Source organism: Lathyrus oleraceus, chromosome 1, assembly GCF_024323335.1.
Source record: "Lathyrus oleraceus cultivar Zhongwan6 chromosome 1, CAAS_Psat_ZW6_1.0, whole genome shotgun sequence".
NCBI classification, from domain to species: Eukaryota; Viridiplantae; Streptophyta; class Magnoliopsida; order Fabales; family Fabaceae; genus Lathyrus; species Lathyrus oleraceus.
Window position 1 is genome coordinate 196096947 of NC_066579.1, and position 19063 is coordinate 196116009.

Consider the following 19063-nt stretch of genomic DNA (forward strand, 5'->3'; position numbering starts at 1 on the left):
TGTACATTCCATCTCCCAAAATGAATGAATAATATTAATTTGGTAAAAGTCCTCCTTTGACCAATTTGTGATCTCATTCATCCCTTTCCCTCTTCATCTAATTCCCCTTCTTCATCCATTCATTTCAATTGGCCAATGACATCTCTAAGTCTTAATGCTAGTTGATTGAAATATTAACATGAGTATGGATGAGATTAGGCCACACCTTTGCATATTTTTGTGTGTGGTATGTTTAATGAGCATAGTTCTTAATACTATGTCTCCAACATGCATTAACACCAAAAGTTTATTGCCCGATCTCAAATAGTTGTGACTTCTACATAAGTCCAATTACGATTGTTTAACATAGCGCTAAATTTGTGACACAAAAGGCATAAGCATTCTAGTTAGTGAGATTGTAAATCTCCCCACTTCCATGGTATTGTGTGGAAACTTGACCTCCTGTCCTTCCTTTGGAAGATGTTTTGGCTCAAGGATCCATGCTTGTGGCAAGTGGATTGAGTGTTCTCCAAAGAATGTCTTGAAATCAAAAGAAAAACAAAACTAACTATTAACCTACTAACCATTAACCTTTAATTTCAAGCTTTTACTTTTAATGAAATTTGTTTTTATTATCATTTGTCATTATACATATCATTCTAATTGTTTATGTTTATGCAATTTTCACTTTGTCCACTTGGACCATATTGTGTGATATACTTTGTTGCTTTGTTTGTTTGATTGGTCTTTGACCACTAATGCACATAATAATAACAAAAACCCTAAAAGACAATTTGAGTGGACTGTTGTTTTCATCTCCCCAATTGGACTTAGAATTTAGGAAACATTCCTTTGCTAATGGACTTGGCCATGGCCAATTTGTTGAAAAACCAAGAACTTGCAAGTTTGAATTCATCTGATACATCATTCTAGATCTATCCAGATTCATCTGCAACATTGATCCTTGTTAAGCTGTTATGTTGAACCTGTGACTTGTGGATTTCATCTGCTACATGGGTTATTTTGAAGGAGATCGTTGAAGTGGATAAGCATGGATGAGGCCATCTTTATTTGTTGCCTTTGCTCTTCAAGATTGATATAATTGTGCATTTGTGTGTTGCTTGATTCTAAAAAGTCCAAGGGAATTCTGGGTTTCTATTGACATATTTGTCTATTTGATTGCTCCCATTTGGTCAGATCTTTTCAACTTTAAACTTTTAAATTTCTTGTATCTATGGTAGTCTCTTCATCTTCTCCCCATTTCTTTAATTTCAAAATCTCTCCCTCCATTTTTTAAAAAAACTTCTTTGTGTGAACTATTTTGTTCTAAACTTTGACCACTTTTACTAAAAGGTAGAAACTTTGGCCTTATGCCATTACATTTTCAAACTTATACTTGACTTAAACTTTCAAAAAAACAAAAAAAGAACTAACTCATTCAAACCATTTTGGGCATTTGTGCCTTTCCAAACTTAATTTTTCTTAAAACCAACATACTCACTTTGAAATTTCTAGCACGAACTACGAGGTTTTGATCCCTCATTTATATGTTGGTACGTAGGCACGAGACCGAAGGTCTTGTCAAACAAAAAAATACAATTAATCAATTCTTTTCTCATCCCCCAATTCTATTTGTTTGTAAACATCACTTTATACAAAATTGCATATACACACAAAAAGGGCTCCCTAGGAGTACCTCGGACACTTTGGGCGCTAACACCTTCTCTCTGTGTAACCAACCCCTTACCTGTGATCTCTGATTTTTATTTGTTTTTATTTGAAGACGTCTTACCATTTGGGTTTTTTTCGTATTTTTTCACTTTTCCCTTGGAAACAATAAAATCGCGGTGGCGACTCTTGTTAATTGATCTTTAGCTTGTCAATATATTAATGATCTCGAGTTTTTTGCTACAGAAATTAAGTGGCGACACTGCTGGGGAGTAGTCTCCAGTGGGTTTAGCCTACTTTTTATGGGAATATATTTATATATATGTGATGTTTGTATATATGTATGTGTGATATAATCTGCTTGTTGTGCTTGGTGATCTCTGAGTGGTGAGATAAGTTCTAACCCGAACTTGAATGCAATTAAGATAAGAGGATGGTATAGTCATGTTCGACTTGTGTGGAGTAGTCCTTAACAAGTTGGCTTGAGATCCATCTGCTCAGTGGAGACTCCTTTGGATTTGGAAATGTCACACAAGTATTTGTGGTAAGGCATGACTATTTCGAATTGGGTCTGAGATGCTGAGGACCTTAGAACACCTAACCCATCTTGGCCTATTTAGGATGTAGCGCGGAAACTTTTCAAGTGTAGTCTTGATAACAGTTGTTACGCGATACTACACTCAGACGAGTTTCTCTTGAGAATATTATGGGTCGATGAGTCAGTCATCTTAACCTATAATATCTGATCGATGGAATTAAGACTCTGGGAACTTTTTAGAACATGATCTACAGGTTTTATCCTTAGTTCACTCCTTTGGGATGGTTCTTACCCAGACTCCATGCTCGTGACTTGCAACAAACCCTTGATTCTTGGTTGATCCAATCAAAGTCTTGTCAATATCAATGGAACTTGGGTGTTGATAAGGTGAAAAACCATAATCCACCAAAATGGATGATTGATCTTGACAATGACTTGATTCATCCATTGACCTTTGTTTGCCTTGTGTGTGATCTCTTAGTTGTGATTGTTGCATTCATGCATTTCATGCGCATCATAACATTCATCATACAAAGTTTCAAGGAACTAAGGTGTCATTTGCAAATATTTTCAGACCATGGATTATGGACGAAGGAACACAAAGAAGTACAATTTCAGATGTCCCGACTTGAAAGAGTTTAGGAAGATAACATCTTTTGTATTAGATCCTATGGACTTCAAACAACGTCATGGGAAGCTGCTTTCCATCTTGTCTGCTGATGTGGTTGAAGGACTCTTGAGTGTGCTAGTGCAGTTCTATGATCCTCTTTACCGTTGTTTCACTTTCCCAGATTTTCAGCTTGTGCCTACATTGGAGGAGTATTCTCATCTTTTAGGGATACCTATTTCTAGTAGAGTGCCTTTTAGTGGATTGGAGATGATTCCCCGACCTAGTATTATTGCTGAAGCTCTTCACTTGAAGAAGTCTGACATAGAGGCCCATTGGGTGAAGAAAGGAGGATTGTTTGGGTTGCCATCTGATTTCCTCATCAAGGAAGCTACCACTTTTGCTCAAGCTGGTACTGTGGACGCTTTTGAAGCTATCTTTGAGTTGCTCATTTATGAGTTAGCTTTGTTCCCTAAAATTAACGGTTTTGTTGATGTTAACGCCATTAGACTTTTCTTGATTGGGAATCTTGTGCCTACTTTGTTGGGTGACATGTATTTTTCTTTGCATCTAAGGAATTCTAAGGGTGGTGGAACGATTGTCTGTTGCATTCCTCTTCTGTACAAGTGGTTTATTTCGCACTTGCCTCGGACACTTGCTTTTGTGGAGAACAAACGATGTCTAAGGTGGTCTCAAAGACTCATGTCTCTCATTAATGATGATATAGTTTGGTATGATCCGTCCTTAAGCAGCTTGGAGATTATTGATAGTTATGGTGAATTCGCTAATGTACCCCTCATTGGTACACAAGGAGGAATTAGTTACAACCCTGCTTTGGCTCGTCGTCAACTTAGGTTCCCCTTGAGAGACAAACCTAATAACACTTTGTTAGAAGGTCTTTTCTATCAAGAGGGTAAAGATCCCCAACATTTAAAGTAGAAGATTGTACATGCTTGGCATAATGTGCATAGGAAAGGAAGATCCGAGCTTGGTCCGCATAATGTAGCTTTGGAAGCTTACACTCTTTGGGTGAAGCAGAGAGCTTTGGAGTTGAAGATGCCTTATCCTTGTGAGAGACCTATGTCTATGGTTGCGGTTGAGCCATTAACTCTCCCTAACCAAGATGTAGAGGAGTTGGAAGACGCACTCACCAATATGAAGCAAGAGAAAGATATATGTGAAGAATATTTCCATGCTTTGAGCAAGAAGCATTAAGAGTTGCTATTGGAGTCTAAGGACAAAGACGCATTGATTGAGCTACTTGAAGACCAAGTAACGAAGAGACAGAGAGAGCCAGAGGTTTCATCTTCTAGCATGCCTCATACTTCCGTTGCTTGGAAGAAGATTGTTGATCAGCTTGTCCTCGAGAAGACCCAGATGAAGGCTTCTTTTGAGACTGAGACTCGTCGCATTCAAAGGAAGTATGTGCCTTCAGCCAGATCTTCTGACGCTATTCTTAGGGATCCTTAGGATGACTAATCTCCTTTTCTCTTGTATCTTTTATTTTTGGTTTCTGAAATTATACTCAGTGTAATCCTTCCAATTTATATAAATGAAAAGAGATTTTTGGTCATATCAAGATTATTGCAATTGCCATTTCAATTTTTATATATTTGCAAATGATATAGTAAGTTCCTTGGAAATAAAAATGATCAAGCATTGCATTTCATGCATCATTTGCATAAGCAGGTTTTTTCCAGGTGTCTGATCAGTGTTCTTCTGTGCTTTAGCAAAGCTGACTCATCGGTACAACACTCGAGCTAATCATTCAAAGATCATGGAACACCTTGAGCAAGAGAACCGAGACTTGAAAGAGGAGATTGCCTGACTGACTGCCATGATGGAGTCAGTTCTTGCCGCCAAGACCCAAGCTTCTCCAACTCCTACAACTCCTCCCGCGAGGACTGTCATCTCTGAAGTGGTAACTTCTATAGTGCCTACTGCCACCGCCCACTTCGCGTACGCCCAGCGTTGGAGGGAGATGGCTGCCCAGATTACTCCTCCTTTAGAGGAGAAGGAGATGACAAAAATCTTTCTCAAAACCATGAGTTCATTTTATTATGAACGTATGATTGCCAGTGCCCCCAGTGATTTTATCGAGATGGTTAACATGGGGATGAGACTTGCAGAAGGGGTCCGTGAAGGACGGTTGTCGAAAGAAGAGGCGTCAACTAGCAAGAAGTATGGGAGAAATTTTAGCAAGAGGAAGGAAAATAAAACAAATGCAGTAAGCAGTGGGAGGCAGAGGAGGCCTGAAGATAGAAGGAATTTACCACCCCGTCAACATCATCATCATCAAGTGTCTTCTATCATTCCAGTGTTTTCGAATCAACCAGCAACACCAATTCAACAACAACAACATCAGTATCAAAATCAACATCAACAACAACAACCGCAACAAAGAACAAACACCTATAACAACAACGATTCCAATAACAATCTTCACCAACAACATAACTTTGAGAGGAAGAAGGTCTCTTTCGACCCAATTCCTATGTCATATGCTGAGCTGTACCCATCTTTAGTCCTCAAGAATTTGATTCAATCGAGGAATCCGCCACAGATCCTAGAACCACTTCCATGGTGGTATAAACCTGGACTTCGTTGTGCTTTTCACCAGGGTACACCTGGGCACGATATTGAGAATTGTTATCTTCTGAAATATGAGGTGCAAAAGCTTATGAAGAGTGGCATGGTGTCTTTTGAAGACCGCGCGCCTAATGTGAAAGCTAATCCCTTGCCCGCTCATGGGAATACCTCAGTGAATATGTTGGACGGCTGTCTAGGTGAATATAAAGTTTTTGATGTGCGTTTCTTTTATGGATCCTTGGTGCAGATACACAAGGACATTTGTATGGCGAGTGAATGTGAACATGATCACGAAGGCTGTGATATTTGTAATGTGAACCCAAGGGGGTGCGTTTTTGTGAAAAGGGACATTCAGCGTCTGATGGATGAAGGCATGATCCAGATTTGTCAATCCCGTCATGAAGATAACGATGTTAATGTCATTTTTCCCATTTTCAAGCAACCAGAGCGGTTGGTGATGCAATATGATAGTAGCCAGAACGTCAGCAATAGATCAGTTTTGCCGTTGGTAATACGGTTGGCGAGCCCAGTCCCGTATGCATCTGATAAGGTTGTACCGTGTCAATACAATGCTACGATGATGGAGAAAGGTCCAGAGGTCCTGTTGCCTACGACTAGTTCAGTAGTAAGCATTGCAGATCTTACGAAGGTGACCCGCAGTGGTCGAGTTTTTGGGCCAGTTGTCCCAGAGAGTAAGGAAGATTTGATTGATGGTAAGAAGGCGGAGGTGGCTAGTGTAGATCTTGTTGGTTGTTCAAGAGATAAGTCTGGTGAATTCAGCAATCTGAAAGCCAATAGTGATGATGATGAGGTACTCCGACTGATCAAGAGGAGTGAATTCAACGTGGTTGAGCAGTTGCTTCAGACCCCCTTAAAGATTTTCGTGTTGTCTCTACTTTTAAACTCTGAAACGCACAGAGAAGCACTCCAGAGAGTTCTCGAGCAGGCATACGTGAAGCAAGATGTTACTGTGGCTCAATTTGATCATATTGTAGCTAACATCACTTCATGCAACAATTTGAGTTTTTGTGATGAAGAACTCCCTGAGGAGGGAAGAAATCACAATCTGGCTTTGCACATCTCGATGAATTGCAAAGAAGATGCTTTGTCAAATGTGTTAGTTGACACCGGGTCGTCACTCAATGTGCTTCCGAAGTCAACATTGTCAAAGTTATCTTATCAAGGAGCTCCCATGAGGTATAATGGAATAATTATCAAAGCCTCCAATGGCTCTCGTAAGAGTGTCATTGGAGAAGTGGACCTTCTAGTTAAGATAGGTCCGAGTGATTTTCAGATTACTTTCCAGGTAATGGATATTCACCCGGCCTACAACTGTTTATTGGAAAGGCCGTGGATTCATGAAGCAGGGGTTGTTACTTCCACTCTGCACCAAAAGCTCAAATTTGTCAAGAATGGCAAGTTGGTGATTGTGGGAGGTGAGAATGCATTGTTGGTCAGCCATCTGTCATCTTTTTCATATGTGGAAGCTGAGGATGAGGTGGGGACGCCGTTCCAAGCCTTGTCTATGGCTGCTGAGATGAGAGTTGGGGCACCTATGTCCTCTCTAAAAGATGCGCAAAAGATTGTTATAGAAGGTCTTGTTGATCAACGGGGGCGCGTGGTAGAGGTCACCGACAACAAAGGAAGAACTGGTTTGGGGTTCCAGAAGAGCTCGTCAACCGTTAGATCTGAAAAGATGCAACTCAGTTTCCGTAGCAGAGGGTTCATTCATGGGAATGAACAACACTTAGCTGCTGTGCTAGAGGACAACGAAGAGGAAGACTGCACCAACTTTGTGACCCATGGACAAACATGCAACAATTGTACTACTCTTGATATTCCTGTTATTTTGCATCGATCTAAGTAATTGCCTTTTATATTTTAAAAAAATAAATCCTTCTCTTATGCCTAAGGGAGAAGTGAACATTGTTGGGCATTTTAAATTGATGATCAATAAAATTAATTTTATTCATCCAAATCTTTGATGTTTTGCTTTTACTTTATGCTTATTTCTGAAAATGGTAATCACAAAAAACATAAATAAACAATACAATTGTCCATCTGTATAATATTTGGTCACAAATTCACTTCTCTAAAATCAAAATATCAAATCATTATGCAGGTTGGTTCCTAACCCCATTGAATACAATGATCCTTCTCATTCTCCAAATTTTGAATTCCCTGTGTTTGAAGCCGAGGAGGAAAGTGATGTAGAAGTCAATGAAGAATTGTCTCGTCTTCTTGAGCAAGATGAAAAGATTATTTAGCTTTCTGAAGAGCAGATTGAGCTAGTCAACTTGGGTTCCGAAGATGATGTGAAGGAAGTCAAGATTGGGTCTCGATTGTGTCTAGATGCTAAGAAGGGGTTGATTGATCTTCTTCGAGAGTATTCAGATGCGTTTGCTTGGTCCTATCAAGACATGCCTGGGTTAGATTCTGAGATTGTGGAGCATAGATTGCCTTTGAAGCCAGAATGCCCGCCAGTCAAGCAGAAGTTGAGAAGAACGCATCCTGATATGGATGTGAAGATCACAGAGGAAGTGCATAAATATATTGATGCCGGTTTCCTTGTGACTTCTGAATATCGGAAATGGGTGGCCAACATTGTGCCTGTGCCAAAGAAGGATGGAATAGTCCGCATGTGTGTTGATTATAGAGATTTGAATAAAGCTAGTCCAAAAGATGATTTTCCTCTGCCACACATTGATATGTTGGTAGACAATACTTCTAAATTCAAAGTGTTTTCGTTTATGGATGGATTTTCCGGATATAATCATATTAAGATGGCACCCGAGGATCTGGAGAAGACCATATTCATTACACCCTAGGGAACATTCTGTTATAGAGTGATGCCTTTCGGTTTAAAGAATGTTGGTGCAACTTACTAGAGAGCAATGACTACTCTTTTCCATGATATGATGCATAAAAAGATTGAAGTTTATGTCGATGACATGATTGCTAAATCAATCGATGAAGAGGAACATGTTGAGCATTTCTTGAAGCTATTCCAGCGTTTGAGGAAGTATAAACTCCGCTTGAATCCCAATAAATGTACTTTTGGTGTTCGTTCTGGTAAGTTGTTCGACTTTATTGTCAGCGAGAAGGGTATTGATGTTGATCCTGCCAAGGTTAAAGCAATACAAGAGATGCCTGTGCCCAAAACTGAGAAGCAAGTCAGAGGTTTTCTAGGCCGCTTGAATTATACTTCCAAATTCATTTCCCACATGACTGCCACATGTGCGCCTATATTCAAGCTTCTTCAGAAAGATCAGTCTTGTGATTGGAACAAAGACTGCCAGAAAGCATTTGATAGTATCAAGGAATATTTACTGGAACCTCTGATTTTGTCCCCACCTGTTGAAGGAAGACCGTTGATCATGTATTTGACTGTGCTAAAAGATAGTATGGGTTGTGTTCTTGGTCAGCAAGATGAGACTGGAAAGAAAGAATTTGCAATTTACTACCTCTGTTAGAAGTTTACCCAATGTGAGACTCGGTATTCAATGCTTGAGAAGACTTGTTACGCACTAGCTTGGGCTGCTAAGCGTCTGCATCAGTATATGTTGAATCATACCACTTGGTTGATATCCAAAATGGATCCAATCAAGTATATATTTGAGAAGCCTGCTTTAACTGGAAGGATTTCCTGTTGGCAGATGTTATTATCAGAGTATGATATCGAATATCGATCTCAGAAGGCGATCAAAGGTAGTATCTTGGCTGACCATTTGGCTCACCAACCGATTGAAGATTATCAGTCAGTGCAATATGATTTTCCTGATGAAGAGATTGTTTACTTGAAAATGAAAGATTGTGATGAACCATTGCTAGAAGAAGGGCCAGAAACTAGTTCCCGTTGGGGCATGGTATTTGATGGAGCTGTTAATCAATATGGAAATAGCATTGGGGCGGTGATCATCACTCCTCAAGGGACGCATCTACCATTTACCGCTAGATTGACTTTCAAGGGTACAAACAACACGGTAGAATATGAAGCTTGCATTATGGGGCTTGAAGAGGCCAGGAATCTCAGAGTCAAGTATTTGGTTGTCTTCGACGATTCAGCTTTGGTTGTGAATCAGATCAAAGGAGAATGGGAGACAAATCAACCCGGTTTGAATCGTATAGAGATTATGTGAGGAGGATTTCAACTTTCTTTACCAAGGTTGAGTTTCATCATATCCCTCGAGATGAAAACCGGATGGCAGATGCTCTTGCAACGTTGGCATCAATGATTGTAGTGAAGTGTTGGAATGAAGTTCCCAATTTGTCTGTGATGCGTCTTGATAGGCCAGCTCATGTGTTTGTTGTTGAAGAGATCAAAGACGAGAAACCGTGGTATTACGACATCAAATGTTTCCTTCAAAGTCAGATTTACCCGCCTGGGGCATCTTTGAAAGATAAGAAGACTTTGAGAAGATTAGCCGGTAATTTCTACTTGAATGGTGATATACTATACAAGAGAAACTTCGACATGGTTTTGCTCAGATGCGTGGATAGACACGAAGTAGAGTTGTTGATGACCGAAGTGCATGAAGGTTCCCTTGGTACTCATTCCAATGGACATACAATGGGAAAGAAGATGTTGCGAGCAGGTTACTATTGGCTGACAATGGAATCTGACTGTTGCAAGTTTGTGAAGAAATTCCACAAGTGTCAAATCTATGCTGATAAGGTTCATGTTCCTCCGACACTATTGAATGTTATCTCTTCCCCATGGCCCTTCTCCATGTGGGGAATTGATATGATTGGGATGATTGAGCCCAAAGCTCCGAATGGACATCGTTTCATTTTGGTGGCAATTGACTACTTCACAAAATGGGTTGAAGCGGTATCGTATGCGAATGTAACCAAGCAAGTTGTTGTAAGGTTTATCAAGAATCAGATCATATACCGTTATGGTTTGCCAAGTAAGAACATTACTGATAATGGATCGAACTTGAATAACAATATGGTGGAAGCTATTTGTAAATACATCAAAATTGCATATCATAATTCTTCTCCCTACATACCTAAGATGAATGGGGTTGTTGAAGCTGCGAATAAGAACATTAAGAAAATTATCCAGAAGATGGTCGTCACATATAAGGATTGGCATGAGATGCTCCCATTTGCTTTACATGGGTATCGTACATCCGTCTGCACTTCAACAGGGGCAACCCCTTACTCTATTATTTATGGTATGGAAGCAGTGCTTCCTGTAGAGGTTGAGATTCCTTCGTTGCGTGTGCTCATGGAAGCCAAGTTGACTGAAGCTGAATGGTGTCAGACCAGGTTTGATCAGCTGAATTTAATTGAAGAAAAGAGATTGACTACCATGTGTCATGGTTAGTTATATCAGCAAAGAATGAAGAAAGCTTTTGATAAGAAGGTCAAACCTCGTGTGTTCAGAGAAGGTGACCTTGTGCTCAAGAAGATTTTATCATTCAAGCCAGATTCTAGAGGAAAATGGACTCCCAATTATGAAGGCTCATATGTTGTCAAGAAAGCCTTTTCAGGCGGTGCATTGATTCTTACAACTATGGAAGGTGAAGAGTTCACTTGTCCTGTGAACGCAGATGCAGTCAAGAAATACTTCGCCTAAAAAAAGAAAAGAACAACTCGCTAAGTTGAAAACCCGAAAGGGCGGCTTAGGCAAAAATGAACATCTCGGTGGATTGAAAACCCGAAAGGGAGATCCAGGCAAATATTAGAGACATAAAAATAGAAAATTTCCCGATAAGTTGATTACCCCACCTTGGGGTAACTTATGCAAAAATTAGGGATCATGGCAAGTAACTGCATTCTGCTGATCTTCAATGATTTTGAAGACTTGTTTGAGCATAAGGATTGACATCGGTTCATCTTCAGCAGCGGTCAAGAGCACAGTGGATAGCAAGATTTGGTAGAAGGATTAAGGATCATTTGTATTCAATGTAACCCTTTTCCATAAAAATTACCATTTTCAACTTTGTAAAATCTATAGAGTCTTGTCATTTACAAACTACCATCCTATTAAATAAAGTTGAGCTTTTATCCAATTGTTTCTACTCTTATTTACTTCAGCCAATAGTTTTAAATTTTTATTATGATCATTTTGAAATAAATTTTTTAAATCAAAACCAAATTTTCTTAAATATATGAAAGCAAAAAACTTTTCCAAACCAAGTAGCAGTAATATCAACAACATTTCAGTAAAAGGAAAGTTCTTAAGTGTGAAGCATCTGAGGTTTCCCAAGCTGTAACTCTTCAGGTATCTCTTGGCGTCAGTGTTGATTCATATCCTCAGTAGAGTGCTATTGTCCTCATCTAGCGGATTCAGTTCCCCGGTGGAGTGTTTGATACACCAGTGGAATGTCTTTTCTGTTCCCCAGCTGAGTTGATTGATTCAAATCCCCAGCAGTGTGTCCTTGTCCCTAACAGAGCTTCGGTCTTCCCAGCGGAGTTCGTTTTTCCTCAGCAGGTAGATCGTCATCAGAAGATGCTTGATCTCTCCGCAATAGATCGCTTTGGTGTCTCCACCAATCGTTGCGTCTTTACTCCCAGTCATAGTTTCCCCCCTGGTTGTTTGAGCAGCTTTTTGTTTCCTCCCCAGTAGGGTTGTCTCCCATTTTATGGTGTTGACCAAAAATTCCCTACAGTTGGATGTGTTTTCTCCTCAGTAGATCTCCTCCGTCCCCATCTAGGGTTTGAGCTTTTGAGATGTTGATCTTTCTGTTCTCCAGCAGTTTGCCTCCATAATTTTTTGTGGATTGACCGAGGATTGTACAGGTGGTTCAATTTCTTTGCAACAACTCTGTATCCTTCGTGATCATTTTGTCAGCATAATCACCATATACATATATATATATATACATATATATATATATATGAATTCATGATTTGCATATCCTGCATCTTCATATTTGTATGGTTCGAGATTTTTATTCTCTGTTATGGCGATGCTTTATCCCCATACCGAATCTGGTGTCTGTCCTCGTTCAATTGTAGAGTGTCAACCCCTACGCATAAAAGACTTTAACCTTTCTCTGTTTCCCCACTAAGTGGTTTCCTCGTGGATGATTGTTATTTCAGTTTCCTCTCCTGTAAATTTTCTGGATGGAATTACTCCCCTTGAGTTATGTCCTTATTGGATCGAGTCTTGATTGACCGTTTCCTTTCTAGCTCTTACCTAGTTGGATGTTTTGGTCCCCCTAAGAGTCTATTACCTAGTAACTGGTGATTATTCTTCTTAGTTTGAGGTTTGTTACTTCTTGCCGAATACCCGACAAAAGTACCTCTTTTCTCCCAAGTGGAGTCATCGGAAGTATATCCTTGATATGTTCATCCTAACTGGTGACAGATATCTTTCATTCCCCCGCAGGAGTCTATCCTTGATATGTTCATTTTAACCAGTGACGGATATTCTCATCTTTGGTATTCTACCTAGTAAAAAGGTAGTTGTAATCCATATTTTGTTTCCCCAGAGAGTTAATCTTTGATATGTTCATCTTAATCGATGACAGGTTTTCTTCTCCTTTTTTGGTCTTCTACCCAGTAACCGGTAGTTGTAAATCCTATTGTTCCCCTTTAGCGGAGTCAATCCTTGATATGTTCATCTTAACCAGTGACGAATTCTCTCTTCTTTGGTATTCTATTCAGTAATTGATAGATGTAATCCCTGTTTTCTCCTCTTTTAGAGTCTATCCTTGATATGTTCATCTTAGCCGGTGACGGATTTTCTCTTTGGTTGGTCTTCTACCCAATAACCGGTAGTTGTAAATCCTACTTTGTCCCCTCGCAGAGTTTAATCCTTGATATGTTCATCTTAACCGGTGACGGATTCTCTCTTCGACGGTTTTCTATCCAGTTTTCGATAGATGTAATTACTCTTTTTGTTGTTCAGTTGGTATATCCTTGATATGTTCATCCTAACCCATGACGGATATCCTCCTTGACATTCCCAGGCAAGTCTATCCTTGATATGTTCATCTTAACCGGTGACGGATTTTCTTCCCTGTCGAGTTTATCCTTGATATGTTCATCCTAACCGATGACGGATACTCTCACCCTTCGATCTCCTTCCTAATAACTAGTAGTTGTAAATCCTATTTTTCGTAGTTTTCCCCAGCAAGGTTATTCTTACCCAGTAACCAGTAATGAATATTTCCTCCTGTTGGTCCTCAGCGAGTCATCCTTGATATGTTCATCCTAACCGATGACGGATGTTCTCTCTGTTAGATCTTTATTATCTCCTTACCCAGTAATAGGTGGTAGATAATGGATTTCTTCTCCTCCTGTGTTGAAATTTTATTTTTTCTTCCCAGTCGAGTCGAGTGCACATTTCCTTAGTGAAATCGTGTTGCTCCCCTTAAATGAGTCGAGTACTTCAGTTTTATCCTGACTTATTCGTATCCCCTGCAGGAATGTTTGCTTCCCCGACTGAGTCTTTCCATTTTATATGGATCCCCTCGAGTCCCCCAGTAGTTTTAAGTCATATCCTGGCCGACGCATACCCCTTTTTATCCCCTCAAAATCTCTGTTTCCCCAGTGAGTTTCCCTTATGGAATGCATTATACTCCTACTGACTTTCGGTCTCTCTGATTTCTTTTCCTTTGTGGCAATATTTCCCCACAGAGCAGTAACTCTTGCATTCATATCATATGCATCATGAGGTCTCTTAGGGACCAAAATTTGTTTCTCTATGTTGTTATTTAAGCCTACTCTACTGAGTCGACATGAAGATTTTAACCTTCACCTCCTAAGTTAGAATGCCCTTAAATAGGGGCAGCTGTAAGACCCCAATTTTGACCCTAAGATCCCTCATTAAATTCCATCATAAGCATTAGCATGGGGATCAAACCTTGGCATCCTCGTTACCCATCTTTCATTGGGTTTCTTTTGGGAGTGAACACCAAGCACTTTATGATTATATCATACTGGTATTTTTATCATTTCACTAACTAAAATACCAAAAATATGTCTTTGTATCTATCTAACTCTTTTTGTAGGTAGGGACATGATATCCTTGATTCATTGATCACATCTAGGGTTTGAGACCCTCATGAACAAAGAGCATAATCAAGAATTGATCCAAGAATGGTTATGAGCATCATGTATGAGTTCCAATTGTTTCTACATGTTATATTTATCAAGTTTGCTTCAAGAGTTTGAGGGTGATATGCCTTGGAAACCCTAGTTTGACTGGGTATCTTGGGAAACTTCTCCAACAAGCTATCTCACAAATTGATCAAATTTCTCAAGGGAAAATTAAAAATTCATCATCTTATGCATATATGATCTACCATGAGCCACGAAAGTCAAGAGAATTGGAAGTTAGCAAGTTGGTTGATGGTGGTTGGCTAGATGAATTCATCTGATCAAAACTGGGTCTCCCTAGACCCTATCTCCTACAGTTTTCACCATATGAAAATGATTCTAAGAGAAAACTTACTCTAAATGATGTTATAAACAACTTTCCTGTTTAGACCTAGAGCTAGTTTCGCTTGAAAAATTATTTTCTATGTTGAAACATTATAGGTCATTTTGTCTAAACCCTAATTTGAAAGTCAACTTCCCAAGGCCATAACTTGATCAATTTTTATGAGATGAAAGATTTACAAGTTGCACAATCAAGTTCAATGTGTCTACTTCAACTTTGATGTTTGGAGTGAGAGATAATTCAACTTCTTTGCACATGTGATATGAGGATACATTATAGGTCACTTTTGACCTATATCATTGATCAAGTGATTTTGCCAAACTTCAAAAATACATAAAATTGGTGACCATGTTTAAGGTCTTTTAGAGATCTACAACTTTGATGAAGACACTTTTCTCATTTGGATCTCCTATAAAAAGTTAAGAAAGGTAGAATATTGAGACATATGGCTTGACACTTTGAAAAAATTTTATATGTTAATTTTTTCCAAACTTCCATCTCAAATATATCCAAGTTCCAAGCACCGAATGAAAAAGTGTTCAACATAAAACTTGTTCATATTGATCTCACCTTTCCAAAGAGCTAAAATTAATGCCTTTTAGATGAGAAATGCATAGGCTGCACATGGCTTAAACAGGTTGGTATCATGTGTCATGGATCTAACTTCAAGTATCAAGGTTTAATTGCCTTTCATTCCAAGCTTGCTTCAACATTTCTGAACTTCAAATTTGGACTTATAGCAATTATTTGATGGGCCTATGCGCACCCATGCAGCTGCTTACCTCACTTTTTTGCAAATTTTGGAAACTTGAATGGAGTGTGCAATTAACACTTGAATCATCTATAAATTAAAGCTCAATTGCTCATAATCAGGACACACACGGCGCAAGCTTTGATTCCCCACCGAAAACCCTTCATATTGAGAGGATAAACCTGTTTTGGAATTCAATTCTCCAGGAGTCCTTTCATTCTAAGCCATTCCATTCCACTTCTGCAAGTAATTGGAGTGAAGCAAAGCAAGATTCAGATCAAGATCTAGCAAGCTCAGACCTCCATTGAAGGTATTTTGCAGAAACCTTGATCTCTTCGATTCTCCTTGTTTCTTGCTCAATTCTCTTGATTATTGTGTTGGTTGAAATCCTCCCAATGTAGGCAAGGTGTTTGAGTTGTTTTGATGATGAATTGAAGCAACTCAGATCATGAACCTCATTTTTCAATTCCACATGTCTCTCAATATAGTTTGAATTGGAAGAAATGGAGGTGATATTCGAGCTCAGTGATGTTTTCTCTTTAAAATCATGTCCCTGTTTGAAATTTTGGTGATGGTTGATGATGACCAGTCCGACGACGCTCGTCGGAGAAGACAACCGGAGCTCTGGCTCCTGTGATGATGTGGTTGAGGTCTAGACCGTGTGATCCAATTCATGTGTTCTAATGTTGACCGTGCATTGTGATTGACAAGTTTGCCACACAGTTGACTAGCGCCTTGGTGGAACGCGCACTATGGATCATCAGATTTGCCACCTCAATTAATGAGGGAGATCTGATGGTCCACGTATTTTTGTAATTCCTGATTTTCCTTTTTATTTCATTTTCTTTAATAATTCATATTAATTTCAATATTGATCCAAAAAATATGGGACTTTCACCAAAAAAATTCAAATATTTTTCTCTTTCATATTCTGAATTAAAATTATTTTTGGGATCATTATTAATATATTTCATGAATTAATGGATTTTTCATTTGTTTTTAATTGTTTAAAAATATTTTTAAGTGTCCAAAAATTATGAATTTTTTTATCCAAGGTCCTTTGACCTTGTTTGACCTATGATAAATCACATGGACATTTATTTGGTGTTTTGATGTGATTTTAGGATTTGGACAAAACATATTTGAATTTAATGCATTATTTTAATATTTTTAATTGAATAAATTCCATTTTAATTGCGTTGACCATTTGGATTGACTTATTTGAGTTGCTCATTTGTTGTTGGGCCTTGGTCAAGGTTGATTTGACTTTGTCAAATTAATATTATTGGATTTATGGGATTGATGGAATGTACATTCCATCTCCCAAAATGAATGAATAATATTAATTTGGTAAAAGTCCTCCTTTGACCAATTTGTGATCTCATTCATCCCTTTCCCTCTTCATCTAATTCCCCTTCTTTAGCCTTTCATTTCAATTGGCCAATGACATCTCTAAGTCCTAATGCTAGTTGATTGAAAGATTAACATGAGTATGGATGAGATTAGGCCACACCTTTGCATATTTTTGTATGTGGTATGTTTAATGAGCATAGTTCTTAATACTATGTCTCCAACATGCATTAACACCAAAATTTTATTGCCCGACCTCAAATAGTTGTGACTTCTACATAAGTCCAATTACGATTGCTTAACATAACGCTAAATTTGTGACACAAAAGGCATAAGCATTCTAGTTAGTGAGATTGTAAGTCTCCCCTCTTCCATGGTAATGTATGGAAACTTGACCTTCTTTCCTTCCTTTGGAAGATGTTTTGGCTCAAGGATCCATGCTTGTGGCAAATGGGTTGAGTGTTGTCCAAAGAATGTCTTGAAATCAAAAGAAAAACAAAACTAACTATTAACCTACTAACCATTAACCTTTAATTTCAAGCTTTTACTTTTAATGCAATTTATTTTTATTATCATTTGTCATTGTACATATCATTCTAATTGTTTATCTTTATGCAATTTTCACTTTCTCCACTTGGACCATATTGTGTGATATACTTTGTTGCTTTGTTTGTTTGATTGGTCTTTGACCACTAATGCACATAATAATAACAAAAACCCTAAAAGACAATTTGAGTGGACTGTTGTTTTCATCTCCCCAATTGGACTTAGAATTTAGGCAACATTCCTTTGCTAATGGACTTGGCCAATGCCAATTTGTTGAAAGACCAAGAACTTACAAGTTTGAATTCATCTGATACATCATTTTAGATCTCTCCAAATTCATCTGCATTATTGATCCTTGTTAAGCTGTTATGTTGAACCTGTGACTTGTGGATTTCATCTGCTACATGGGCTATTTTGAAGGAGATCATTGAAGTGGATAAGCATTGATGAGGCCATATTTATTTGATGCCTTAGCTCTTCAAGATTGATATAATTGTGCATTTGTGTGTTGCTTGATTCTAAAAAGTCCAAGGGAATTCTGGGTTTCTATTGACATATTTGTCTATTGGATTGCTCCCATTTGGTCAGATCTTTTCAACTTTAAACTTTTAAATTTCTTGTATCTAGGGTAGTCTCTTCATCTTCTCCTCATTTCTTTGATTTCAAAATCTTTCCCTCCATTTTAAAAAAAACTTCTTTGTGTGAACTATTTTGTTCTAAACTTTGACCACTTTTACAAAAAGGTAGAAACTCTGGCCTTATGCCATTATATTTTCAAACTTATTTTTCTTAAATCAAACTTGTAAAACTTAACTATACTTGACTTAAACTTTAAAAAAAACAAAAAAAGAACTAACTCATTCAAACCATTTTGGGCCTTTGTGCCTTTCCAAACTTATTTTTTGTTAAAACCAACATACTCGCTTTGAAATTTCTAGCACGAACTGCGAGGTTTTGATCCCTCATTTATATGTTGGTACGTAGGCACGAGACTGAAGGTATTGTCAAACACAAAAATATAATTAATCAATTATTTTCTCATCTCCCCATTCTATTTGTTTGTAAACATCACTTTGTACAAAATTGCATATACACACAAAAAGGGCTCCCTAGGATTACTTAGGACACTTTGGGTGCTAACACCTTACCTCTGTGTAACCACCCCCCTTACATGTGATCTTTGATTTTTATTAGTTTTTATTCAAAAACTTCTTACCATTTGGGTTTTGTTCGTATTTTTCCCTTTTCCCTTGGAAACAATAAAATCGCGGTGGCGACTCTTGTTAATTGATCTTTAGCCTGTCAATAGCTTAGGGATCATGAATTTCCCGCTACACATTGTCATCGTTCAACGTTCGTGATCACTCCGTAGATCTGCATCAAAGGTTACAATCGCCACAAGAGGTAACGATTCTATCACTGATCATGCTCATTCGTAAGGATCACTAAAGGAGAAATTTTAAATTCCGCTGCGTTTTGGATCTCTCTTCTTCTTCAGTTTTAAGGTGCCAATTACCATTGGACTTTGAAGACGACGCCAGTGACAACTGAAATTCAGGTACCAATAACAATTGGACTTTAAAAGGATACAAATAATGATTGGAATTTGGAAATTGTGTGAGTGGCAACTGGACT